At 42.4% G+C, this 27953-nt stretch overlaps 1 pseudogene; it reads left to right on the forward strand.

The window, feature by feature from the left end:
- On the forward strand, positions 1–27932 carry LOC102185874 (annotated as a pseudogene).

Raw genomic sequence — 27953 nt, forward strand, 5'->3', positions numbered from 1 at the left:
TTTACCTCACATGAGAGCGGTGACGGTGACAACTTGTTTCTCCTTGTTTTCCTGTCTCCCACGTTTTTCGCTTGTAAACTGGCTCCAAGTGGCGGCCGCGCCTCCAGAGGCCGCGGACCGCGGAGGCGGCGGAGCGCCCAGCACCGGGCGGCGCGGGGAGGCGAAGGTGCCCCAGGAGGGTCCCTGCCCGCGGGACTACGCCCCCAGGCCAGCGCCCCTCCCCCGCATCTCTATTTTAATTTGAATTTGAACAGCCTCCTCTTCCTTCTCCCTTTACCCGCCCCGCCCCTTTCCCGTTCCTCGGCGGATGAAATCGGACCCCAGGCCCGGCGTCCCGGTTCCGAGGGGACAGCTGATCTGGCGGTGAGTGGGGCTGGCCCCCTGCTAACAGAGGTGCGAGGCCGGCAACGCCCCGCGCCGCATCCTCAGGTAGTTCCTGAAGTTTCGGGGCACCGGGAGGGAGCCGGCTTTGAAGACGGCGGCCGTGGCCCCGGGAAGAAGGCTGTTGGCTAGAGTGTTCCGCCTGGGCTCGCCCCTTGGCGCCGCTTGCCCACCGCCGCGTTTCTGTCCTGCAGGCTGGGTACCGCCAGACGGGGCTCCTCTGGGATCTCGGGCTGGCGTTCCCTCTGCACAGCGCTGGGGACCCGGGTCAGGTCGACTCGCAGGTAAAAGGGTTTGTAGTCACTTAACGTGCTTTGCTGGCAGAGGGGCCGGGATTACAGGGAGAACCCATCTCTCTAGCATTCAGGCAAACTGGAAAGATGTAGTTATTTCAGGTGCTCCTTCTCAGGTAAGTCGCAAGGGACTCTTTGCTACCTCATGGACCACCAGGCTCCTCTGTCCATGGGATTTTCCCAAGCTAGAATACTGGACTGGGTTGCCATTCCCTTCTCCAGGGGTCTTCCCCACGCAGCGATGGAACCCCGTCTCCTGCATTGGCAGGCGGTTCTTTACCACTGAACAACCAGGGAAGCCCATTTCAGGGTGCACTTGCATGTAAAATAAAACTGGTATTTCTAGACTTAGGTTTTCCCTAAATTTCATATTCTCCTTTTTGTTTACCTTTACTGAGAACCTGCACTGAGTTAAATTTTATATCACATATTTAAAATTGGAGCCACCTAAAAGAGGTCTATTGGAGAAGGCAATGGCAACCCACTCCAGTACTCTTTGACGGAGCCTGGTAGGCTGCAGTCCATGGGGTCGCGAAGAGTCGGACACGACTGAGGGACTTCACTTTCACTTTTCACTTTCATGCATTGGAGGAGGAAATGGCAGCCCACTCCAGTATTCTTGCCTGGAGAATCCCAGGGACAGAGGAGCCTGGTGGGCTGCTGTCCATGGGGTCGCACAGAGTCGGACACGACTGTAGCATCTTAGCAGCAGCAGCGGCAGCAAAGTGAACTAAATCATCTCTAAATGAATTATGTTTGCATACTGCCTTTTAAAACATTAAGTATATGTTGCTTTGTTTTGAACTTACTTTGACACAGCCGCTTTCCAAAAAAGATAAGGGGGAAAAAATCAGATTGATGCCATGTATGCCAAATTCTTCATAGTGCATTAGAGGACAAAGAATTGTGACTATCTTGGAAGGAATTTGGATATACAAATAAGAGCAATACCAGGTCATATGAACCACCAGCCTGAGAACTCAGTGCGTAAATCACAAGTACAGTATAATTGCTCAGCTTTACTTTTTTCATTTATGTTCAGCCTAAGAATTACTGTGTGTATAATGTTTAATATATAATATATTTTACATGTTCTATAGTAAATATAGTGGTATATATTGTAGTGATTACATACACTGATTATTTAGCATGCTAAAAATTTAATATCTTCAATCATCAAATTATTTTATTTCTCCCTTGTAGTCTACCTCTCTCTAAGGCCTATTACCACAAGCCTTGATCAACCTGTCAATGAAATGGAAAATAAAACAGAGCTCCTGGATCTAATGTCTGGTGTTCCTCCTGCCTACTACTGCCATTTAAATTCATCAGATACCAAATTCTGATGCCCCTCCAGAATACAATTCCCAATTTATACCTGCTAAGTTAAATATTCTCTTCGACAGAAAATGACACGAAAAATTAAGGTTGCTCTTTTAATTAACTGATTAGTTTCTTGATTCAACAAATAAATATTGCATGCCTGCTGGATTCCAAGTAGTTTACTGGTTGTCAAGTGGAACAAATTCCTGCCCTCAGAGAATTTATAGCCTCCTGGGGTCAGAAGCTGTGAAAACATTGATGGCATTCTCCACATTATTAGGGAAATATGAAGCAAATATTATGGAGGAACAGAAGACAGAGTAACTGATTCTGCGAGAGATGAAAGTGAAATGAAAGTGTTAGTCATTCAGTCATGTCTGACTCTTTCCAATCCCATGGACTGTAGTACCCTCAGACTCCTTTGTCCATGGGATTTCCCAGACAATAACACTAGAGCGGATCACCATTACCTTTTCTCCAGGAGATCTTCCAAACCTGAGGATCAAACCCAGGTTTCCCACATTGCGGGCAGATTCTTTACCATCTGAGCCACCAGGGAAGCACAGAAGACAAGAGTAGCTGATTCTGCCAGTGATGAGGGAAATCCTAGCTAAGGAAGTAAAGTTTTGTTGTCATGATAATGATTTTCTCAACCCTCCCAAAAATCAGAAAGGGACCAAGCCTTGGAGAAAGAAAAACATATCCAGAAGCACAAGGTCATGAAGACCTGGTGGTTTCTTGGGGACATGATAAAGGGCTATTTGGGACAAATAGCAAAAGTGCAGAGAAATGATGGTGAAAGGGCTTGAGTGCAGATAAGGAGTTTGCATCTTATCCAAGAGACCATGGGGATCTGCAGATGCTGTTTAACAGGCCATCGGGACTATAAAGTAGATACTTGAGTTTGTTTTTTCATCACCTTCCCAACTTCTGGCACAGGGTCCATTGCATAATGAGTGCTCAGTGAATATCCTGTGAACAGCTAGTTGATATCTAATAAGACAGCTCTAAGGATCAGTGTGAAGGAACTACTGGAACAGAAAGAAATAAGAAAAAGGTGAGAAGTCAACAATAGTCCCAACTGGATGAGGCTTGGTAACAGTATCAAGAAGAGAGGCAAAAACTTACAGTTTCAAAAATAACGATCTGTGAGATGATGCAGAGATACTGTGTCTTTCTAGAAATGAGATTCTGTAGCTCAGGCAGCCTTTGCTCCTGCATTGTTTTCTGAAAATGGCAGGGCTCTTTTCCCCTCTGCCTCTTGTTTATGCATGTTATCTGGATCTGGTCCAGTGTAACCCCCAATTCTTGGGTCAATCCCTTCTAAACCCAGATGTTAACAATCCAACATAATACAGTCAGTACCATTTCTCAATATTTAGTGTCTTTCAACATGATTTAATTTCTTTTTTTAATGGAGATAAATTTCTATACATAAAATTCACCACTTAAAAAGTATGCAAGCCAGTGGTGTCTAGTATGTTCGCAAGGTGGTACAACCATCACTAGTTTAAATTTAAATTTAGAACATTTTCATTTTATTCATCACCTTCCGTTAACGATCACTCCACATTTTTGTCCTTCTCCTGGAAACCACTGATTTACTTATTGTATCAGTTCAGTTGAATTACTCAGTCGTGTCTGACTCTTTGAGACCCCATGAATTGCAGCATGCCAGGACTCCCTGTCCATCACCAATGCACAGAGTTCACTCAAACTCATGTCTATCGAGTCAGTGATGCCATCCAGCCATCTCATCCTTGTCAACCCCTTCTCTTCCTGCCCCTAATCCCTCCCAGCATCAGAGTCTTTTACAATGAGTCAGCTCTTCACATGAGGTGGCCAAAGTACTAGAGTTTCAGCTTTAGCATCATTCCTTCCAAAGAACACCCAGGACTGATCTCCTTTAGGATGGACTGGTTGGATCTCGTTGCAGTCCAAGGGACACTAAAGAGTCTTCTCCAACACCACAGTTCAAAAGCATCAATTCTTTGGTGCTCAGCTTTCTTCACAGTCCAACTCTCACATCCATACATGACCACTGGAAAAACCATAGTCTTGCCTAATCTGGATATTTTGTATAGATGGAATCATAACACAGATGGCCTTTTATGCCTACTTTTTTCAGCATATAGTTGTCAGGGTTTATCCATATTGCAGCATGTGTCTGAACATTATCCCTTTTTATGCTGAATCATATTCTGTTGCATAAACATCTTAATTATCCATTGATCACTTCATGAACATTTGGACTTTTTCCACTTTTGGGCTACTATAAATAATGTTGCTATGAACATTCACTTTTAATGGCAGGTTATGTGTTCAGTTCAGTTCAGTTCAGTCACTCAGTCGTGTCCAACTCTTTGCGACCCCATGAATTGCAGAATGCCAGGCCTCCCTGTCCATCACCATCTCCCGGAGTTCACTCAGACTCACGTCCATCAAGTCCGTGATACCATCCAACATCTCATCCTCGGTCGTCCCCTTCTCCTCCTACCCCCAATCTCACCCAGCATCAGAGTCTTTTCCAATGAGTCAACTCTTCGCATGAGGTGGCCAAAGTACTGGAGCTTCAGCTTTAGCATCATTCTGTCCCAAGAAATCCCAGGGTTGATCTCCTTCAGAATGATCTGTTTGGATCTTAAGTTTCAGGAAAAAAATTCTAATCATCTCTTAAAGTGTAGTTTAATATATGCTAAGTGTATCAAAACAGTAGGATTTCTTTTAATAAAATAAAAATGATAGATTTCTGGCCACATATTGAATCAGGATCTCCAACAAAAATCTTGAAAAACATCCTGTCTTGTTGATTTTTATCAACAGCTAAATTTTTAAACTTTATTTTTAATTGGAGGACAATTGCTTTACAATGTTGTTTTGGCCTCTGCCATACATCAACATGAATCAGCCATAGGTATACATATGTCCCCTCCCTCTTGAACCTTCCTCCCACCCCCACACCCCACTCCACCTCTCTAGGTTGTCACAGAGCACCAGGTTGATCTCCCTGTGGTATACAGCAACTTTCCACTAGCTAGCTATTTTACATATGCTCATGTATATGTTTGGAGAAGGAAATGGCCACCCACTCCAGTGTTCTTGCCTGGAGAATCCCAGGGACGGGGGAGCTTGGTGGACTGCCATCTATGGGGTTGCACAGAGTCGGACAGGACTGAAGCGACTTAGCAGCATGTATATGTTTCAGTGCTACTCTCTCAGTTTGTCCCGCCCACTTCTTCCCCTGCTGTGTCCACAGGTCCATTTGTTACATCTGTGTCTCTTTCTGGCCCTGCAAATAGGTTCATCAGTACTATTTTTAATATGCATTAATATATGATACTTGTTTTTCTCTCTCTGACTTCAGTTTGTATAACAGACCACTTTGTATAACATTCATTCACCTCACTAGAACTGGCTCAAATTCATTCCTTTTTATGTCTAAGTAATATTCCATTGTATATATATACCACAATTCTTTATACATTCATCTATCAACGGACATCTAGGTTGCTTCCATGTCCTGTCTGTTATAAATAGTGCTGCAATGAACATTGGTGTATGGGTGTCTTTTTGAATTATGTCAACAGCTAAATTTGAGAATTACTGTTCTAATATTGTTTCCCAACCTATACATCCATGAGTAGACTGTGAAATTAAGTTAGAATTTTCAGTCAATAAATTCTTGACAAAAAAAAGGTGAGAATAGATAAAAACCCACAAATGTTATCAAGGCTTCAGTCAGTTTTATAGGTCAGGTCTCAGCTAGAATCTCCTGTTAATTTGGAGTTAGTTGCATTTTAACTAAAATAAATCTGTAATAAAACCTGAGAATAAAATATTCAACCTGGTTTCTTCTATTTTGTTTTTAACTACAGTAGTTTTTAAAAACCATCTCTTTTGACTGGGGTTAAGAGGAAAGCACCTTTTGTCTTGTGGATCTGACTGTTTATTACATTTTGTTCTGGCCTTTCCTCAAAGGTCAGAGAAAGAGAGCTGTGGTTCTCCCTCTCACAGGGCTTCAGGTAAGGCTCTCCAAAGCTAGCAATAACTTAGAGTTTATTAGATACCCCTTAGTAGTGGACCCGGAGAAGGCAGTGGCACCCCACTCCAGTACGCTTGCCTGGAAAATCCCATGGACAGAGGAGCCTGGTAGGCTGCAGTCCATGGGGTTGCTAAGTCGGACACGACTGAGCAACTTCACTTTCCCTTTTCACTTTCATGCATTGGAGAAGGAAATGGCAACCCATTCCAGTGTTCTTGCCTGGAGAATCCCATGGATGGAGGAGCCTGGTGGGCTGCTGTCTATGGGGTCGCACAGAGTTGGACATGACTGAAGCAACTTAGCAGCAGCAGCAGCAGTAGTGGAAAGTGAAAGTGAAGTCGCTCAGTCGTGTCCGACTCTTTGCGACCTGTGGACTGTAGCCCACCAAGCTCCTCTGTCCATGGGATTCTCCAGGCAAGAATACTGGAGTGGGTTGCCATTTCCTTCTCCAGGGGATCTTCCCGACCCAGGGATCGAACCCAGGTCTCCCACATTGTGGGCAGACGCTTTAACCTCTGCACCACCAGGGAAGCCCCGTAAGCAGTAGTGGACCAAAGCCCAATTACTTACATAAATAAACCAATTAATTAGTTTAAATCTAAGAAAGTAAAATGAAACAAATTTGGAGATAAAAGTACTTAGATCTTATTTTTTTCAAGAACTATAGATTCTTCCCAGCAGAATGGACAGTCTCATGTCTAAATGCTGGTAATTTTTCATATTTTAAGCAGTCATTGTGAAATGTTTGTGGAAAGTTACCCATGCTTCATTAAATGTTAGGGGATCCTGCTTCCTTACAGGGAGGCTTCCTTTTGCACAGGTGGAGGTGCAGTGCTCCTTGTTACTGCTGGCAGGAGTTCAAGCTCCCTGTTAGGCCTGTACTGATACCATCCTGGCTGGAGAAGGCAGAGATAAAAGGAGACGATATCCCTGCTGCTTTTAAGAGACATTTAGTAAAAGAAAAACAAAATCTGAAGTCACCCATTAATTATACCCTCTTATTAACTCATGATTTTGAGTGCTTTTCTTAAACATCATGTCTCTTTAAGGAAATCTGGTTTCCTTGACTGTGATCTTTTTTATATTGCCAGAGTTAAAATTTAACTGATCCTTGGTTGGAGGAAAGCTTGTGAGAACCAGATGATGAGGGTATAAACAGGTGATGGAGTCACAGACAATGCAGCAGTCTAAATCATCCCTTTGAAACTAGCACATGACTTCAAATCTCAGTGTTACCACTTACGTGAACTTGAACAATAATGGTAAAGAATATAAAAGTAGGAATTTGCATCATGGTAATTTTATGCCAGACCCTGTGTTAACTAGCTTTATGTGATAGGCATAGAGAGGGTAACACATTACTTAATCTCCTCAACCTTAGTTTTTGTACTTGTGAACTGGGCATAATTATCTCACAGGTATAAGAAGATTAAATGAGTTAATAATCTGGAAATCCTCCCACTACATTTTTGGTACATGCCCCTTCCCTTAGAAAATGGAACTTCTTGCCATTGTTAAGAACCTGTCATGTGACTCATATAATCTTCATATAAAAATTAATGCTAAGTCTCAATATATTAGTTTTCACTATATATAATTGTCTCATTTGTTTTTTAATGCAGGCTCCCTGGAACAGCTGTCCCTTCACCTGCATACACCCCAGGAGACTTGCCTGTGGGATACTACAGCCTACAGCAACTCAGAACCCTCCCTTCATACCTGCCAACTGGTGGCACCCATCCTATACAGTGCCAACATGGCTGGTACCCTTCACCAAGTAAGTCTGCTCCAACAACTTGGGTGCCAGAGCCAGCTCCTATGCCGAACTGTCCTCCTGGTCTGGAATACTTAAATTGTTTTCTTATGAAATATGATCTGGGAGATCCAACAAGAAGAAATGAAAAGTTGAAGAGGGTGGATAAAGGTTAGTGATAACAGGTGTCTAATTTGTGAGACTTTAAAAGTGGTGGTACTAATTTAAGAAATGTAGAGGATAGAGATTCTTTTAGTGGGAAGAGTGTGGTTTTCATAAACAGAGTAGGTTGAACTGTAAGATACTCCAGGTGGCCTCTTGTAGAGAATTAGAAAAACAGAAGTAGGAATAGAAAAATGCTATGGTAGATGCAAGCTGGGGTGTCATTTACTAGGCACTAAGAATGAACATGAGGAAAGGTGATATGAAAGAAACAGACACTTAATGGCCAAATCATCAAGTGGCTTGACCCCTTGCTTTCCCTCACCACTCATAATTCATTAGCCACTCCAGCCCCCACCGAAACCTAATACCTTAGTAAAAAAATAAGGTGATTACCAAGCATATATGGGCTTCCCTGGTAACTCAGTTGTAAAGAGTCCACCTGCCAGTGCAGGAGATGGAGGTTCAATCATTGGATAGGGGAGATCCCCTGGAGAAAGAAATGGCAACCCACTCCAGTATTCTTGTCTGGAGAATCCCATGGATGAAGGAGCCTGGGGAGCTACAGTCCATGGGGTCACAAAGAGTTGGACGCGACTGAGAGGCTAAACAACAGCAACCAAGCACACATAGCTTCAAGTCAAGTCCATAAGACTCCCCTTCCCACAAAACGGTGATCTCCTCAATCCCTTCCACATAAAAATTGTAGAACCACCCTGAAACCCTGATCAGAAATTTGGGGATAGGCAGGTTTGGTGAACAAAATGGTGTACACGCAAAAATTGTACTTAAAGTTGTTAGTGGAAAACCTTCTGTAATCTTGGCCCATTTGGTTTTGGATGCCAGGAGTTCTAAAGTTCACTGTGAGCAAAAGACTATAATTTAATACTTGTCTCCCAATATAGTCAATAAAATATTCCTTGAGGTTGCCCAGTTCCTTTTGGCAATTCTATTTGTTAATCTTATGCACTGCAAACTATTGATACAATGCTATAGAAACAATGTGTGAAATTCAATACAGTTGTATTAGGAAACTGAAATTTAACACAAAAATTTTATTAAATTTTCTCTTTGTAAAACAACTATAAATACACATAAAATCCATTAAACTGCTAGAGTAAACCCTTTTATAGAATGTTTATAGGTAATACATTTTGGAAAATCACTTTTCTACTCACACACTAATAGAGGAATTTGTCCTTGCAAGCCTAGGGTCTCCTAGACCATTTCCCTTTCTTTTAAAATTGTACAGATTCATGTCAATATATGGCAAAAACCACCACAATATTGTAATTAGCCTCCAATTAAAATAAATAAAATTTTAAGAAAAGAAAAGAGAAAAAATAAAAATTATAATGCATAATAAAGAAATAAAATTGTACAACTTTAAAATTACTTAAGTTCAAAAAAGTTGTTCAACTTTTTCTGTTACCTTGAAAGATACTATTGATTCACTTTTCCCTTCAGAAATGGTTTCAGTTAAAAAACAAAACCAGAAATAAAAATAAAACAGGCTTTGGAGCCAGACAATATGGTTTTTAATTCTGACTTTATCCCCTACAAGCTCTGCAACCTTTAACACACTTCTTAACTTGTTGGTATTTTAATTCCTTCATTTATAAAACAGTACTATCTATCTCTGCCCTACCGGGCATTATGAGCATTATTGACATGTAATATAATTCCTGGCACACAGGAAGTACAGAATAAATGAGAACTATATTGATGCTGTTTAGTTAAAGTGCCTCCTTGGTTGTGAGTGGAAGGCACACGCCCAATCATTGTTCTGTATTTTCCCTAGATCTTTGAGATGTCATATGGAAGATATGTAGATCCTTTTCAAGACCTGTTAGTGGAATTCTGTCTAGCATAGCAGGATTATTTGGTGTCTGAGACTTAAGTTTGCCAGCAACTCCAATAAATCCTCAAATAACTACTTCTAAATAGCCGCAGTTTGTTATGGGGTAAATTTCTCCCACAATGAAGAGCTTCATTTCTTTAGGCTATTTTGCCCAGCAGTGGACATTTTACCAAGTAGTGAATATGTTTTCTCTTTAATCCTAGATTCAAGATACTAGAATATTTTAAAGGGATGGTAAACCATTTTAATGACCACTTTTGAAATATCACAAGACATTTTCAGACTGCCCCCACCACCTTTTTGTGTTTTCACAGGAAAAATACTACTGAATTAAACATGGATAGTGTTATCTCTGTCTGCATGTAATCACTCACATGACTAAACACTCATCATTTCAATTCATTTCAAAATGTATTCATTAACTTATTCAACAAATATTTAAAAATTATGGCATTTCAGTCAATGTTCTATGTTCACAGATAAGGAATGATGTAAAATTGTATGAGGCATTATCATCTGTCCTCAAGGAGAGTTCCTCTCTTCAGTTCAGTTCAGTCGCTCAGTCGTGTCCGACTCTTTGCGACCCCATGCATTGCAGCATGCCAGGCCTCCCTGTCCATCACCATCTCACAGAGTTCACTCAGACTCATGTCCATCGAGTCCGTGATGCCATCCAGCCATCTCATCCTCTGTTGTCCCCTTCTCCTCCTGCCCCCAATCCCACCCAGCATCAGAGTCTTTTCCAATGAGTCAACTTTTTGCATGAGGTGGCCAAAGTACTGGAGCTTCAGCTTTAGCATCATTCCTTCCAAATAAATCCCAGGCTTAGAAGGAATCAAATATAATAGGTAATGGAACTGTCAAATGTCTATCTTGGGAGTAATTCTGAAATAAAGTAAAGATAAAAATTTACCTAATGGTATTCCCAACCTCCCTTTTCTTTGTGTTGATCCTAGTCACATGTTGCCTGCCCTATCCATACTTTTCCCAATGTATGTGCTGCGGGAAGATGGTGGTTAGTAGTGTACATGAATGGCATCACTATGTTATTTTCTCAGAAGTACCTGTGAAATAATTTAAAATTGGACATTGTTATGCTCCGAGCCCGTATCTCCGAACCGACCGAGAGAGCAAGTCCACCACAGTAATGCAAAAACAAGAAGGGAGTTTATCTCTAGCGCGCTAGGGCTCGAGTCTCATCCCACACAAGGGAATCTGACAAGAGCCGCCAACAAAGGAGTATGGCGGCTTATATACAGGCAGTTCTTTGTCTCAGTTACAGGAGTAGCTGGCGTTACATGATTGGCCAGGCAGGATGAGCGCATATCCTGTCTCTTTTTGGTAAACATGACTCAGGTCCTAGAGACTGTCGTTTGGTCCCTAACATTCCCCCCTGTCCTTAGATCATATAGAGGAATCTTCCTCTCGGTCCTGAGACACAGTTTGATATTGTTGTCGAAGCACAAACAGCTGTACGGTATTTATGCGTTTCTTTACAAAGGCTACAAGTCTATTGATAATGCATGGGCCAAAGGTAAGCATTAGTAAAAGTACTAGCAGGGGTCCTAGCAAGGTGGAGATTAAGGTAGTCAGCCAAGGGGATTGTTGAAACCAAGATTTAAACCATCCCTGTTGAGCCTCACATTCTCGTTTACTTAGGGCTAGTCCTTTTTTCACTTTGGCCATAGATTTTCTAACTATTTCTGTATGATCTGCATAGAAACAGCACTCTTCTCCTAGGGCAGCACAGAGTCCCCCTTGTTGCAGAAAGAGCAGATCTAATCTCCTCCTGTTTGCTTTTTTCTGGATTGAACCTTATTCTGACTTGTGCATAATTGCAACTTTCACAGCTAAAAGTTGGATCTCCAAGGACCCTAGGGAGGGGCTTGGCGAATGAAAAATTAAGTAAATCTCGATTTTTTACTTTCCAGCGCCGAGGTCCATTATTAGAAGTAACATAATCTCAAGTTTTATAATAAGAGTCTTGTGCCCCCCCACAGGTCTTCCAGTCATGCCTGGGTGCGCCTGGGCATGCCCAGAACCCATAACCCCTAGCCCAAGGCACATTTACCATCGGCTTAAGGTCAAAGTACAAGTCTGGCCACCATGTGTTTGGTGGATGTATTGCGGTGGTGGAGTTTAGCACCTCTCATGTTAGTCCATTTTGCAGCTTTCAGGTGATTTTGACGGGTTGATGCGGGTTCACACTGGCAACTCCGGAGCAGAGTAACTGGGTCATCCACAAGAGGGCCCAGCCAAGTTGTCCTGGTCCTGTTGGCGCTTTCAAAGCTTTAGCCTCAAGGGGTTGGACGGGTGCAGAGATGCTTCCCATTTTTTTTTTTAGCGTCTTCTCGTTCTGCTGAAGCAGCTGGGCGTACGTGGTTGCAATGCACCCAAGGCCCGATACCGTCAACCTTTAGGGCAGTTGGGGTGGTAAGAAGAACAACATAAGGACCCTTTCATTTGGGTTCTAGTGCCTTGGTTTGGTGCCTTTTGACCCATACCCAGTCTCCTGGGCCAATGTCATGTGAGGGAATAGTTTCCTTATTTTGACCCACATGTATTTTCCGGAGCAGTTTTTAGACACGAGAGTGCATCTTGCTTAAGGCCATCAAGGCCTCTTGGAGTTGCCCCAACGTGGGAGGCGGTAGTTTTTTTCCCTTTAAATATTGGACATACAGGGGGAGGTCTCCCATACAGAATCTCAAATGGGGTCAGATTAAGTTGATAAGGAGTATTACGCGCACGGAAGAGGGCGAAGGGAAGGAGGGTCACCCAGTCCCCGCCAGTCTCTATAGCCAATTTAGTTAAAGTTTCTTTTAGAGTCCGATTTATTCTTTTTACTTGCCCTGAGCTCTGTGGACTGTATTCACAATGTAACTTCCATTTAGTCCCCAGGGCTAGGGCAAGGCTCTGAACTATTTGACTCACAAAGGCAGGTCCATTATCAGAGCCGATGGTCCTGGCAGGCCAAACCTGGGAACTATTTTTTTTTTAATCTTTTTTGCCACTATCATCGGGTTTTTTTCCTTTGTAGGAAAAGCTTTTACCCACCCTGAGAAGGTATCCACCAACACTAACAAGTACCGGTAACCATACTTGCCTGGCCTTACCTCGGTGAAATCTATTTCCCAGTGTTGCCCTGGTCCTTTTCTCCGATACCTCAGTCCTGCATGTTGTCCTTTTTCTGGCCTCATCTGTTGACACGCCTTACAAGCATGCACTATGTTCTTTACAGTTGTCTGGTGCCGGGGAAATCGCAGGCGCGCAGTTTGAAAGAGCATCAGAGTCTTCTTTTCTCCCAGATGAGTAGACAAGTACAAATGCTCACATAGTTGCCGTCCCAACTGAGCAGGGAGTATCAAGTAGCCGTCTGAGTCTCGGTACCATCCATCTATATCTTTTTGAAGGTTGGTGTGTTTTTGGATCTAAGCAAAGTCTGTGGATGAATACTCAGGGGTTGGGGGCAAAGTTCCCATACCTGGAGGTGGAAGTCCAATCGCCAACACAGGGGTGATGAAATCTTTATCAGCTGCTTTTTGAGCTGCCAGGTCTGTGGCATGATTCCCTTGTGCCGTGGGGCTGTCACCCTTCTGATGTCCAGGTACGTGTACTATTGACACAGCCCGAGGCATCTGTACAGCCTCTAAAAGTCTACGGATTTTAGGCAAGTTTTTAATTTCTTTTTCTTTAGCTGTCAAAAACCCCCATTTCCGATATATCGGGCCCTGGATGTGTACCGTGCCAAAAGCATAGCGACTATCAGTGAAAATAGTTATTTTTTTTCTTTGGCTCTCTCTAATGCTTGAATCAGGGCAATTAACTCTGCCTTTTGTGCTGAGGTATCCAGGGGAAGGGCCTCTGCCCATATCGTCCGTCCAGAGTCATCTACTATTGTGGCTCCCGCCCATCTCTGTCCATCTTTTACATAACTGCTGCCATCTGTGAACCATCTTAGCTCACTGTTATCCAGTGGAGTATCGGTTAAGTCCTTTCGCATTGCTGTTACCCCGGCCAGTATCTCATCACAATCATGGAGGGGGCTATTTTCCCCCGGATTGGGCAAAAGAGTGGCCGGATTTAGAGTGCAGGGCGTTTGGAAATGAATCCGTGGGGTGTCAAGTAGCAAGGCCTGGTAGTGCGTCAAGCGGGCATTAGAAATCCATTTACCTGGGGGTTGCTTTAAAACTCTCTCTATGGCATGAGGAGTGTAGACCAAGAGTCTCTGTCCATAAGTCAGTTTATCAGCATCGTGGACTAAGAGCGCAGTGGCCGCGATGATACGGAGGCAAGGTGGCCATCCGGCTGCCACTGGGTCCAGTCTCTTGGAAAGGTAAGCTACAGGTCGCTTCCATGGTCACCATCTCTGTGTTAGTACCCCTTTTCCTATCCCCCGCTTTTCATCTACAAATAATTGGAAAGGCTTAGATGGATCAGGGAGGGCAAGGGCAGGAGCCTCTAGCAAGGCTCGCCTGAGCTCTTGGAAGGCCTCTTTCATTGGCTCAGTCCATTTTCAGTCTTTGCTTTCTTTGGTCCCCTCATATAGGGGCCTGGCCTTTTCTGCAAACCCCAAGATCCATAACAGGCAATATCCCACCGTTCCCAGAAATTCTCTCACTTGTCTAGGGTTAGCCGGCTCAGGGATCTGGAGGATGGTTTTTTCATAGCCTGTGTTAGCCACCTCTGGCCCTGTTTTATCTTATAACCGAGGTATGTAACCTCTTGCTTGGCAATCTGGGCCTTTTTGGCACTAGCCCGGTAACCTAAAGTCCCCAAGGTTTGGAGAAGGTCACCTGTTGCCTCTTGGCACTCTTTCTCTGTAGCCGCCGCCAGCATAAGGTCATCAACATATTGTAATAAAACAATGGTAGGGTGTTCAACCCGATACTCATGGAGGTCTTTTTCCAGGGCCTCGTTAAATAACGTGGGCAAGTTTTTGAAACCCTGTGGTAAGCGAGTCCACGTCAGCTGCACAGGGGTCTGACCACCGTCTTCCTGCCATTTGAAGGCAAAGATCTCTTGGCTTGCGGGGGCAAGAGGCAAACTAAAAAAGGCATCTTTTAAATCTAAAACAGTGTACCAAATGTAGTTTGGAGGCAAGTTGCTTAGCAATGTATAAGGGTTAGGAACCATAGGATGAATATCATTTACCCGTTTGTTGACTTCTCGTAGATCTTGAACCGGTCTAAAATCAGTTCCCCCAGGCTTTTTCACAGGCAACAGGGGAGTGTTCCATGGGGACCGGCACCTTTTCAGGACCCCAGCATTTATGAGACGTTGTATATGAGGAGTAATTTCTTGTCCAGCCTCCTGACTCATGGGATACTGTCGTACCCTCACCAGGGAAGCACTGGCTTTCAGTTCCACGATGATAGGGGGCCTCTGTTTGGCTAGTCCCATTCCTGCAGTTTTAGCCCAGGCCTGAGGGTATCTTTGAACCCATGGTTGTACTTCGGGGCTTATTGTCGCTGGGGCCTCTGGCAAGTAGAGTCTGTATTCATCTTTTAATGCCAGACACAGGACCTGAAGAGGATGCCCGGTCCCATCTAAAACCGACACTTGTCCGTGGTTGAAATGAATTTGGGCATTTACTTTAGACAGTAAATCTCTTCCCAACAAGGGTGCTGGACACTCAGGTATCACCAGAAAAGAATGGGTTACCTGGTGGGCCCCCAAGTTCACATGCCGTTTTGTAGTCTATCCATATCGTTTAGTCCCGGTTGCTCCCTGCACCTAGCTACTTTTTTTAGACGTGGGTCCATCTTTTTGGTTTAAGACTGAGTATTGGGCTCCCGTGTCCACCATGAAGCCAACCGGTTTCCCCTCCACATTTATAGTTACCCAGGACTCGGGGAGGGGCTTCGAGCCCTGACCCCCCTAGTCGCTATCCTCACCCGCGTAGAGGATATGACTGTCTGGAGAGGGAGTCTCGTTCTTGGGGTTCTTGGGCCCCTCTTTTTGATTTTTACGGTTTTCTTCAGCTCTAAATTTTTTTTTTTTTTAATGCGGTCCTCTCTCTCTCCTGGGGTCTCTCCATGATTAAAAACTCTCTCGGCTGCCCTCACTAGATCTTGCAAGGATTGTTCATTTAACCTCTCTATCTTTTGTAACTTTTTTTTTAATATTGGGGGCTGCTTGATTTACAAATGCTAACATAACTGCCGCTCATGACTCATCTGCCTGTGGGTCTATAGGGGTATACTGTCTAAAAGCTTTCATTATCCTTTTTAGGAAGGCTGCTGGGCTCTCATTTGGCTGTTGTCTCACTGGATTTATTTTGGCCAAATTAGTTGGCTTTCTGGCGGCCCCTCTAAGGCCAGCCATGAGAGTCTGACGGTACACTCGGAGACGCTCCTTACCTTCAGCCGTTTGAAGTCCCAGTTGGGTCGCACCAAGGGGAACCCCTCCTCAATGAGGTTAGGCTGTATTGTGGGCCTCCCATCCACCCCTGGCACATTTTTCCGGGCTTTTGACAGGATCCGTTAGTGCTCTTCTGTAGTAAAAAGTACCTGTAACAGTTGCTGACAATCATCTCAAGTGGGATTGTGAGTAAACAGGATAGACTCTAAAAGATCAATAAGACCCTGAGGTTTTTCAGAGAAGGAGGGAGTCTGGGTTTTCCAATTGTACAAATCACTAGTGGAGAAGGGCCAGTACTGATATGCCCATTTTCTACCCTCTCTGGCTGGCCCCGCCCAGACCAGAAACGCATGAATGGTGGAGGAGGGAACCTCTGGGTCTTTTTCTGCTACGCCGGCCATTTTTTTTTTTTTTTTTTTTTTTGCCTTTTTCCGAGTTCCCTAGGTGGGGCCCCTTTTTCTGGGAGGAGCTGAAGGCTTGGTTCTCTTTTTGGCTTCTCCCAATGAAACCTGTGGAACCTGTGGAAGCAAGGGCGGGGAAAAGGGAAGGGAAGTGAGGGGCTAAAAAACAAAAGGTTTTAGCCAGGCCAGGGGGTTTTTCACCAGGTCCTGTCAGACTAAAATGTATGGAGTTTGGTCTGGCTGGGTGTCCTGAAGGGTAGGGGGTGAGCACCTTCTCTCTGACCGCTTGAATAGTAGGCAGGCTGAAGGTGCCTTCTTGTGGCCAGCTGACATCAAAAGCAGGCCACTCGGCAGAACAAAAAGTTACTAACTTGTTTTTTTTTCACCAGCAATGATAGATTCTGTGCTCTAGACTTGAAATCAGAGAAGTGGTTAATCATAAGAGATAAAGGAGTAGAAGTTGTTTGTCCCATGATCACAGAAAAGTACACTGGGAGCCAACAGAGCACACAAAGAGCAACGCAGACACCACAAATAGACAAACAGATAACAAACACAAGGTGGCCACCGAAAATGCACTCAGTCTTACCTGCAGGATGTTCACAGAGCCAGCTGCCTCCCCAGCACGAAGCTAGGCCCCGGCCTTACGCTGACTTAATCCAGTATCAGAGCCAGCTGCCTCCCCAGCATGAAGCTAGGCCCCGGCCTTACGCTGACTTAATCCAGTATCAGAGCCAGCTGCCCCCCCAGCACGAAGCTAGGCCCCGGCCTTATGCTGACTTAATCCAGTATCAGAGCCAGCTGCTTCCCCAGCACGAAGCTAGGCCCCGGCCTTACGTTGATTTACCTCTGCACTTTACAGCCAGATGCCTCCCCAGTAAGATACTAGGCCTCGGACTTAATCTGGGCTTCTGCAACGTTAGCACCGGTGCTCAGAGCTCTTATCTCCTAATGAGGTTACTCCCTTCTACCAGGAGAGTTGTCCTCCCTGGCAGGACGGAGATTCCGGACGAGCCCCCAAATGTTATGCTCCGAGCCCGTATCTCCGAACCGACCGAGAGAGCAAGTCCACCACAGTAATGCAAAAACAAGAAGGGAGTTTATCTCTAGCGCGCTAGGGCTCAAGTCTCATCCCACACAAGGGAATCTGACAAGAGCCGCCAACAAAGGAGTATGGCGGCTTATATACAGGCAGTTCTTTGTCTCAGTTACAGGAGTAGCTGGCGTTACATGATTGGCCAGGCAGGATGAGCGCATATCCTGTCTCTTTTTGGTAAACATGACTCAGGTCCTAGAGACCGTTGTTTGGTCCCTAACAGACATTCCTGCATAAAGTCCACTGGCTAAGTCACTCTCTGTAAACCACTGAGAAAACTGGCTTCTCTGTGTCTGGTCCATATTAAACCATCATGAACTTCCTGACAACTCCAGTCTGTGGGAGACATGTCAGGCATCAGTGAGTAGAGATTCACGGACTAAGCTGGGAGCAGTCCATGTCAACACAGCTTCTTCTCAATTCAGTCACTGTAGCAGGAACGTGATTTTCTGATATTTTAGATAAATGTTTTGATCTTTTACGGTAGAACTGGAGCAAACTGTTTCTCCTATCTGGTCATCTCTGCTAATAACCATCTGATCAGGTGCAAATAGGCTAATTTCACTTGATAAAATATATTTTTAATTAATTCTATTCATAGTAAGTGAAGTGAAGTGAAGTGATGTGAAGTCACTCAGTCGTGTCCGACTCTTTGCGACCCCATGGACTGTAGCCTACCAGGCGCTTCAGTCCATGGAATTTTCCACTCAAGAGTACTGGAGTGGGTTGCCATTTCCTTCTCTGGGGGATCTTCCCAACATGGGGATTGAACCTGGGTCTCCCGCATTGCAGGCAGATGCTTTACCATCTGAACCACCAGGGAAGCCCTGATGCTATTATTAAAGACACTTTAAAAATCAATTAATATGCTATAATATATGATCGATTTCTTTTCTAATGCTGACTTAATTATTTTGTTTCTCTCCTAATTGCTTTTTTTCTCTCCCAACAGTTGGACTACATACATGTTCTTCAGCATTTTGAGCCTCTGGAAAGTATGTATAATTCAACAATATTCAACAGTATTTGAATAAGGTGGAAGTTTGAATTAGCAACATTATAATCAGAATTATCCGGTAGCCACTTTCTTCTTTAGATTAATCCATTTTAGTGGTTCAAAGAGGAAAGATTTCCTTTAGAAACTTAGAGAATTATCTTTGTGTAATTTTATTTATTTATAAATCATGTAATTATCAAATCTTATATATTATCTGGTTCTTCGTTTAGTCCTTGTCTCCACTCCTATCATTAACTTGTATAGATAAGGGGAGAAAAAGAGCAGAAAAACAAAATGACTTAGCAAATGACAAGCAGAATCTTGATTTGCTGAATTTCAGTCCAGGGCCCTTGCTTTGGAAATAGGAAGAATGAGAACAGTCAACATGGAGACTGTCCTTCATCACTAAAACATTCCCAACCCTTAAAGCAACAGCTCTACACATTTGTTTGACTATAGCATAAAGTTTTTAACTCTTCTTGGTCCTTTTCCTATTTGCAAGTTGCAATTATAGTAATCATCTTCCACAAGCTGACTAATTCATGAAGCAACATACAATCTCATCAAAATACTTTTATAAGTCAAATTTTCTGGATATAGGTATTGCATAAGACATGATCAGTCTTCTTCAATATGGTTTCAATCTTTACTCTTATGTGAAAAAAAAATTTTAACCATTTTACCCTGAGATTAAAATAAATGTTTTAAATTCTAAAAGATCTAAATACTTCTTATAAAATAGTTTGATGTTTGAATCAGTTTCATTTATTTCACATGAAATTTTTAAAAAGTTGTTTTTCTTTATATCTGTAACAAATGTTGCACAAATAACTTCTTGAGGACTATTTTCACTACTTCTAATTTAAGATGGCTCTCTCATTTTGTGTTTTAATGATGGCAGGTTTTGAAACTAATTGGAGAAGGAAATGGCAACCCACTCCAGTATTCTTGCCTGGAGTATTCCATGGACAGAGGAACCTGGTGGGCTACAGTCCATGGGGTCACAAAGAGTCAGACAAAACTGAGTGACTAACACACTTTGAAACTAATTATGGATACTATGCTGAAAACAACCTGGACCAGATGGTTTACATTGTAACTGAACATGGAGCCGACTTTATGCAGAATGCCGCTGAGACACTGAGGCCCTCTGTGCTCAGGGTCACTGACTCTATAGGCCAAGAAGTCATGGCAATGCAGAGACCTTTCAAATGCATCTGTTTCTGTTGTCCCTACTCTGGGCAAGAGGTCAGAGAATGAAAGTCTAATCCATTGTTTCTTCCTGATCCAGCTGTTCACCACATGGTTGTACTCTTTCCAAAACCATGGAAATGGGGATTCTCACTGGCTCTGACAAGTCAGTATGGAAGAAGATTTGGGGGAGGGGAAAATTTAATTAATCAATTTAATTAATTCACCTAAGGAAAATCACCAAGGGATTTTCTTATGGGTTCATGCTTTTCAGTGATAATTGGTAGGCCAAGAACAAATTAGAATTGTTTAGTTAGTGTCCACAGTTCTATCAATCATGTGTACTCTCCAGAAAGCAGGAATAGAAGGAACATACCTCAACATAATAAAAGCTATCTATGACAAACCCACAGCAAACATTATCCTCAATGGTGAAAAATTGAAAGCATTTCCCCTAAAGTCAGGAACAAGACAAGGGTGTCCACTTTCACTGCTACTATTCAACATAGTTCTGGAAGTTTTGGCCACAGCAATTAGAGCAGAAAAAGAAATAAAAGGAATCCAAATTGGAAAAGAAGTAAAACTCTCACTGTTTGCAGATGACATGATCCTCTACATGGAAAACCCTAAAGACTCCACCAGAAAATTACTAGAGCTAATCAATGAATATAGTAAAGTTGCAGGATATAAAATCAACACACAGAAATCCCTTGCATTCCTATACACGAATAATGAGAAAGTAGAAAAAGAAATTAAGGAAACAATTCCATTCACCATTGCAATGAAAAGAATAAAATACTTAGGAATATATCTACCTAAAGAAACTAAAGACCTATATATAGAAAACTATAAAACACTGATGAAAGAAATCAAAGAGGACACTAATTGATGGAGAAATATACCATGTTCATGGATCGGAAGAATCAATATAGTGAAAATGAGTATACTACCCAAAGCAATTTACAAATTCAATGCAATCCCTATCAAGCTAGCAGCAACATTTTTCACAGAACTAGAACAAATAATTTCAAGATTTGTATGGAAATACAAAAAACCTCGAATAGCCAAAGCAATCTTGAGAAAGAAGAATGGAACTGGAGGAATCAACTTGCCTGACTTCAGGCTCTACTACAAAGCCACAGTCATCAAGACAGTATGGTACTGGCACAAAGACAGACATATAGATCAATGGAACAAAATAGAAAGCCCAGAGATAAATCCACACACATATGGACACCTTATCTTTGACAAAGGAGGCAAGAATATACAATGGAGTAAAGACAATCTCTTTAACAAGTGGTGCTGGGAAAACTGGTCAACCTCTTGTAAAAGAATGAAACTAGATCACTTTCTAACACCCCACACAAAAATAAACTCAAAATGGATTAAAGATCTAAATGTAAGACCAGAAAGTATAAAACTCCTAGAGGAGAACATAGGCAAAACACTCTCCGACATAAATCACAGCAGGATCCTCTATGATCCACCTCCCAGAATTCTGGAAATAAAAGCAAAAATAAACAAGTGGGATCTAATCAAAATTAAAAGCTTCTGCACAACAAAGGAAAATATAAGCAAGGTGAAAAGACAGCCTTCTGAATGGGAGAAAATAATAGCAAATGAAACAACTGACAAACAACTAATCTCAAAAATATACAAACAACTTCTGCAGCTCAATTCCAGAAAAATAAACGACCCAATCAAAAAATGGGCCAAAGAACTAAATAGACATTTCTCCAAAGAAGACATACGGATGGCTAACAAACACATGAAAAGATGCTCAACATCACTCATTATTAGAGAAATGCAAATCAAAACCACAATGAGGTACCACTTCACACCAGTCAGAATGGCTGCAATCCAAAAATCTGCAAGCAATAAATGCTGGAGAGGGTGTGGAGAAAAGGGAACCCTCCTACACTGTTGGTGGGAATGCAAACTAGTACAGCCACTATGGAGAACAGTGTGGAGATTCCTTAAAAAATTGCAAATAGAACTACCTTATGACCCAGCAATCCCACTGCTGGGCATACACACCGAGGAAACCAGAATTGAAAGAGACACATGTACCCCAATGTTCATTGCAGCACTGTTTATAATAGCTAGGACATGGAAACAACCTAGATGTCCATCAGCAGATGAATGGATAAGAAAGCTGTGGTACATATACACGATGGAGTATTACTCAGCCGTTAAAAAGAATTCATTTGAATCAGTTCTGATGAGATGGATGAAACTGGAGCCGACTATACAGAGTGAAGTAAGCCAGAAAGAAAAACACCAGTACAGTATACTAACACATATATATGGAATTTAGGAAGATGGCAATGACGACCCTGTATGCAAGACAGGGAAAGAGACACAGATGTGTATAATGGACTTTTGGACTCAGAGGGAGAGGGAGAGGGTGGGATGATTTGGGAGAATGACATTCTAACATGTATACTATCATGTAAGAATTGAATCACCAGTCTATGTCTGATGCAGGATACAGCATGCTTGGAGCTGGTGCATGGGGATGACCCAGAGAGATGTTATGGGGAGGGAGGTGGGAGGGGGGTTCATGTTTGGGAACGCATGTAAGAATTAAAGATTTTTGAATTTAAAAAATAAAAATAAAAAATAAAACATAAAAAAAAGAAAAAGAAATTTACCTGTCACTGAGAACAGTAGTCACACACTTATCTAAAGGTACCTTTGGATCCCTACATAAGGTATTGGTAAACATACGCTTAGGCTTTTAGTATTAGCAGAGATTTTAGGTAACTTTACACAATCCATCACACACATATCTTGCTACAGATAAAGAAAGAGTGGTTCAGAAGACTTAATGTCTGATGATGGTGTTATGTTTGGCAGGTGGCAGTGCCAGAACTAGAAAGCAGATATTCTGAATTATGGTTTGGTTGTGCGTGTGTATCTCAGTCACTTCAGTCATGTCTGACTCTGTGACCCTATGGACTGTAGCCCGCCAGGCTCCTCTGTCCAGGGGATTTCCCACGCAAGCATACTGGAATGGGTTGCCATGTCCTCCTCCAGGGGATCTCCCCAACCCAGGGATCGAACCCACATCTCCTGCATCTCCTGCAGTGGCAGGCAGAATCTTTGCCGCTAGCGCCACCTGGAAAGCCAACTCTTCTCCAAACTGTTCGCTACAAGAAAAGGAGAGCAGTTTTAAAAAGAGGCCAAACAGAATTTTGAATTCCAGATATGTCACCCACTTAAATGTCTACAGTTTCTTTAACTTCTTTGGAACCCAGTGTTCTTGTACTTAAAAATAGGCACAATAATATTCACAGGATTTTTTTAAAGACATGTTTATTAGCATTGACTAGATGTTAATTTATTTACATTAATAATTTACTAAATGCTGATACTTAATGATTATGTGATTTGATTTTCTATATAATAGAGAAAATAATAGTACCCATCACTTGGATCTTTTTGAGGGTTAAATAATAATAAATATTAACTGCTCTGAACAGCACCTGGCACATAGTACACTGGTGGGAGATTGTTATTAATATTTATTTCCAGGTATCATACTTTATCACTACTGCTTTTGTAGTAACAGTCTTATATTTGGAATGAAGCTTTATTTCTAATCTTTGATTATTTTGGATATACTAGGAATTTTTCTTCATATTCATGGTTTGAGTTTTCTTCCAAGATTAAAGTAAGCCATGATTCAGTGTGGCTCCATGGTAAACAATCTACCTACGCATGCAGGAGACACAAGTGTGATCCCTGGGTTAGGAAGATACCTTGGAGAAGGAAATAACAACCCACACCAGTATTCTTGCCTGGGAAATCCCATGGACAGAGGAGCCTGGTGGGCTTCAGTCCATGGGGGTTATCAAGAGTTGGACACAACTGACTACACACACACGTGATGTACTAAAGCTAATCAAAATTACAGACTTACTCAATTTATGGAACATTTATCCCATGATAGGTTTTTTTTTCTGATTTTTCCACTTATATTTGTGTTATATGTGTTTGCATGTTTAGTTCTATGAAATTTTATCACCTGTATAGATTCCTGTATTCACCACAATACAGATACCAAACAGTTCCATCACCACAAATATCCCCTTTTATAACCACATCCACCATAGAATTAGAAAGGGAGCTGCCTGTTTTATAGCAAGCAGTAGTCAGCCTCCTCTGTGTCCTGAAGGAAAACATAGCCCCATCCTTCAAAATTTCTTTCTGCAAAGATATTCTTAAAGTGTTAAGAGTGAAGTACCAGAGAACCATGAAGGGCTATCTCTCCCAACAATAGTTTCCCTAGTCCTTGAATAAGTTAAGAATATATCAAGTGGTGTGTGTGTGTGTGTATAAATATAGCATCTTCACCTCTGTCTCTGCTTCACTGGCAGCTGGAGGTGCAGTGTCCTCTTGGTGTCACCACTGGCTTTGTAGCTGGAACCTGTGCAGGGTGGTGTAGAACTTCCAAAATGAGAAGAAAGAAGATATGATTGGAGTGCTTGGGCCATGTTCTACCTATGGCTGTGGTTCATTCTATTTTTGAGGTAACCTAACCCTTATGACAGAAAGTGAAGAGGAACTAAAAAGCCTCTTGATGAAAGTGAAAGTGGAGAGTGAAAAAGTTGGCTTAAAGCTCAACATTCAGAAAACGAAGATCATGGCATCTGGTCCCATCACTTCATGGGAAATAGATGGGGAAACAGTGGAAACAGTGTCAGACTTTATTTTGGGGGGCTCCAAAATCACTGCAGATGGTGACTGCAGACATGAAATTAAAAGACGCTTACTCCTTGGAAGAAAAGTTATGACCAACCTAGATACCATATTCAAAAGCAGAGCCATTACTTTGCCGACTAAGGTCTGTCTAATCAAGGCTATGGTTTTTCCTGTGGTCATGTATGGATGTGAGAGTTGGACTGTGAAAAAGGCTGAGCGCTGAAGAATTGATGCTTTTGAACTGTGGTGGTGGAGAAGACTCTTGAGAGTCCCTTGGACTGCAAGGAGATCCAACCAGTCCATTCTGAAGGAGATCAACCCTGGGATTTCTTTGCAAGGAATGATGCTAATGCTGAAACTCCAGTACTTTGGCCACCTCATGAGAAGTGTTGACTCATTGGAAAAGACTTTGATGCTGGGAGGGATTGGGGGCAGGAGGAGAAGGGGATGACAGAGGATGAGATGGCTGGATGGCATCACTGACTTGATGGACAGATTGAATCTAAGTGAACTCCAGGAGTTGGTGATGGACAGGGAGGCCTGGTGTGCTGTGATTCATGGGGTCGCAAAGAGTCAGACACGACTGAGTGACTGAACTGAACTGAATGTCAAAATTGGAGAAGGCAATGGCAACCCACTCCAGTACTCTTGCCTGGAAAATCCCATGGACGGAGGAGCCTGGTAAGCTGCAGTCCATGGGGTCACGAAGAGTCGGACACGACTGAGCGACTTCACTTTCACTTTTTACTTTCATGCATTGGAGAAGGAAATGGCAACCCACTCCAGTGTTCTTGCCTGGAGAATCCCAGGGATGGGGGAGCCTGGTGGGCTGCTGTCTATGGGGTAGCACAGAGTCGGACATGACTGAAGCGACTTAGCAGCAGCAATGTCAAAATAATGTATTAGAATTTCTCTATGTGGGCAGATCAGCCTCTGAATGGTCTTGTTTCAGTCCACTTTTACATATAAGTGAATTGAGGTTTATAATATCACTCATAAAATGAATATAGGACTTTCCTGGTACAGTGGATAGGAATCCACCTGCCAGTGCAGGGACACCGGTTCTATCCCTGGTCCAGGAAGAATCCACATGCTGTAGAGCAACTAAGCCCAAGTGCCACAACTCCAAGCCTGTGCTCTAGGGCCTGTGAGCCACAACTACTGAGCCCACGTGCCACAATTCCTGAAGCCTACACACCTAGAGCCTGTGCTCCGCAACAGGAGAAGCCACTGTAACAAGAAGCCTGAGCACCGTGACAAAGAGTAGCCCCTGCTCACCTCAGTTAGAGAAAGCCCATGTGCAGCAACCAGTGCAACCCAAGAAATAAAGATTTTAAAAGCTTTAAAAAATAAATAAAGTAAATATAGTAGTATGATGAAAGAGTTAATTACCCAGCTGACATCAAAGCATTTTCAAAGATTGCTAATGGGTTCCATCATCTTTTCCCAAAATGGGAGGTCTTTTTTTATGATTTCAGCAGTTGATAAAGGTACAAAGAGTAATAACTCACTAAAAATATCAAAAATGTTGAGAAATAGCCTAACCTAATATAATTTTTAATAAAAACAGAACTTATAACAAGTCATACTATAGCATTTTTTCATTAAAAAAAAATGCCTTTCAGTGTCTACGAGAAATTTCTTATTATCTAACAGTAAGATTTGGCAAAAGAAATTTATAGAAATATTTTCAGGACTTTTTAAAGATTCCTTTCTGAATGCTTGACAATCCATCTAAGTTCATCATGTTTATCCAGTAAACTTTTCAACTTTTCCCATATTTATTTCACCATATTATCCGGCATTGCTTATCTGATTAAAAAAGACAAAAGTTACTGTAGCAAGGAGAAAATGTGGCTGAGCTGAAGAGTGGGAAGGATGGAGTATATTATTCCCATGAGCAAGTGACATTAACACATTCACCGTATAGTAAGTGCCTGGGTCTCCCTTTTAGAAGCAGAAGTCCTTTGGTGTCCTAGGATACCTTAAAGACAGTCAGTTTAACCTACGAAAGGTTGTGAGAATATGGATTTTTATGAATTGCACAGTACCATATCTCCTTGCTTTTTCATGTTGCTTGCTAAGCTGGAGGAGAATCCTCCCAATCCCCAGTCCTAATCTTTTGCTATATTGAGAATAATTTAGTAATTAATTCAAATCATACCTCATGACACAAGTTCCCCCTAATGCTTCATTTAAAGATGAAGAAAGAGCATCAGCCTGATAATTTTAAGACATAGTCCATTCTCTACATTTGCCTCTCTATTCTTGCCCTCAAATAGGTTCCTCTGTACCATTATTTTAGATTCTATATATATGTGTTAATATATGATATTTGTTTTACTCTTTCTGACTTATTCACTCAGTATGGCCAACTCTGGGTTCATTCACACTACTGCAAATGACCCTTTCACCTAGAGCCTGTGCTCCACAATAGGAGAAACCACTGTAACAAGAAGCCGAGTAATACTCCATTGTATACATGTACTACGTTTTCTTTATCCATTCATCTGTAGATGGACATTTAGGTTGCTTCCATAACTTGGCTGTTGTAAATAGTGCTGCAATGAACATTGAGATTCGTGTATCTTTTTGAATTATGGTTTTCTCAGGATATATGCCCAGTAGTGTGATTGATTGAAGAAGGCAATGGCACCTCACTCCAGTACCCTTACCTGGAAAATCCCATGGACGGAGGAGCCTGGTAGGCTGCAGTCCATGGGGTCACACAGAGTCAGACACAACTGAGTGACTTCACTTTCACTTTAATGCATTGGAGAAGGAAATGGCAACCCACTCCAGTGTTCTTGGCTGGAGAATCCCAGGGACGGGGGAGCCGGGTGGGCTGCTGTCTGTGGGGTCGCACAGAGTCAGACACGATGGAAGCGACTTAGCAGCAGCAGCAATGTGATTGCTGGCTAATATGGTAGTTCTATTTTTAATTTGTAGCTGTTAACTAGTTGCATAGTATATAACCCTTCTTAACTATAATTTCCTCAGTTGAAATTACATTAAGTTCTAAATCCTTTTCCTGAATTGTTTTTATGCTCTCTCAATATAAATTGTTTCTAATTTGAAAATTAAAACATGTATTTTAACACTTTTCAATCATCACAAAGTTTCATTCTTGTCTTTCTAGGTAAGATTACTTGATGGCATATGTAGCATGGGCGGTATTACTTGGACGTGGAATGATGAGCGATGCTGACCACTTTGAAATTCACTTCCCATTAGACCTGGATACGATGATGAAAGCCATGGTTTTTGGAGCTTGCTTCCTCATTGTAAGTCTGTCACTTTTGAGTTCGTGAAACTGTTATTCTTTCTGATGGGGAATAATGGTACAGAGTGCTGGGAAGGGAATAAATGTGAGAACTAGGACACCT

The sequence above is a fragment of the Capra hircus genome, chromosome 1, assembly GCF_001704415.2.
Source record: "Capra hircus breed San Clemente chromosome 1, ASM170441v1, whole genome shotgun sequence".
In the NCBI taxonomy this organism is placed as follows: domain Eukaryota; kingdom Metazoa; phylum Chordata; class Mammalia; order Artiodactyla; family Bovidae; genus Capra; species Capra hircus.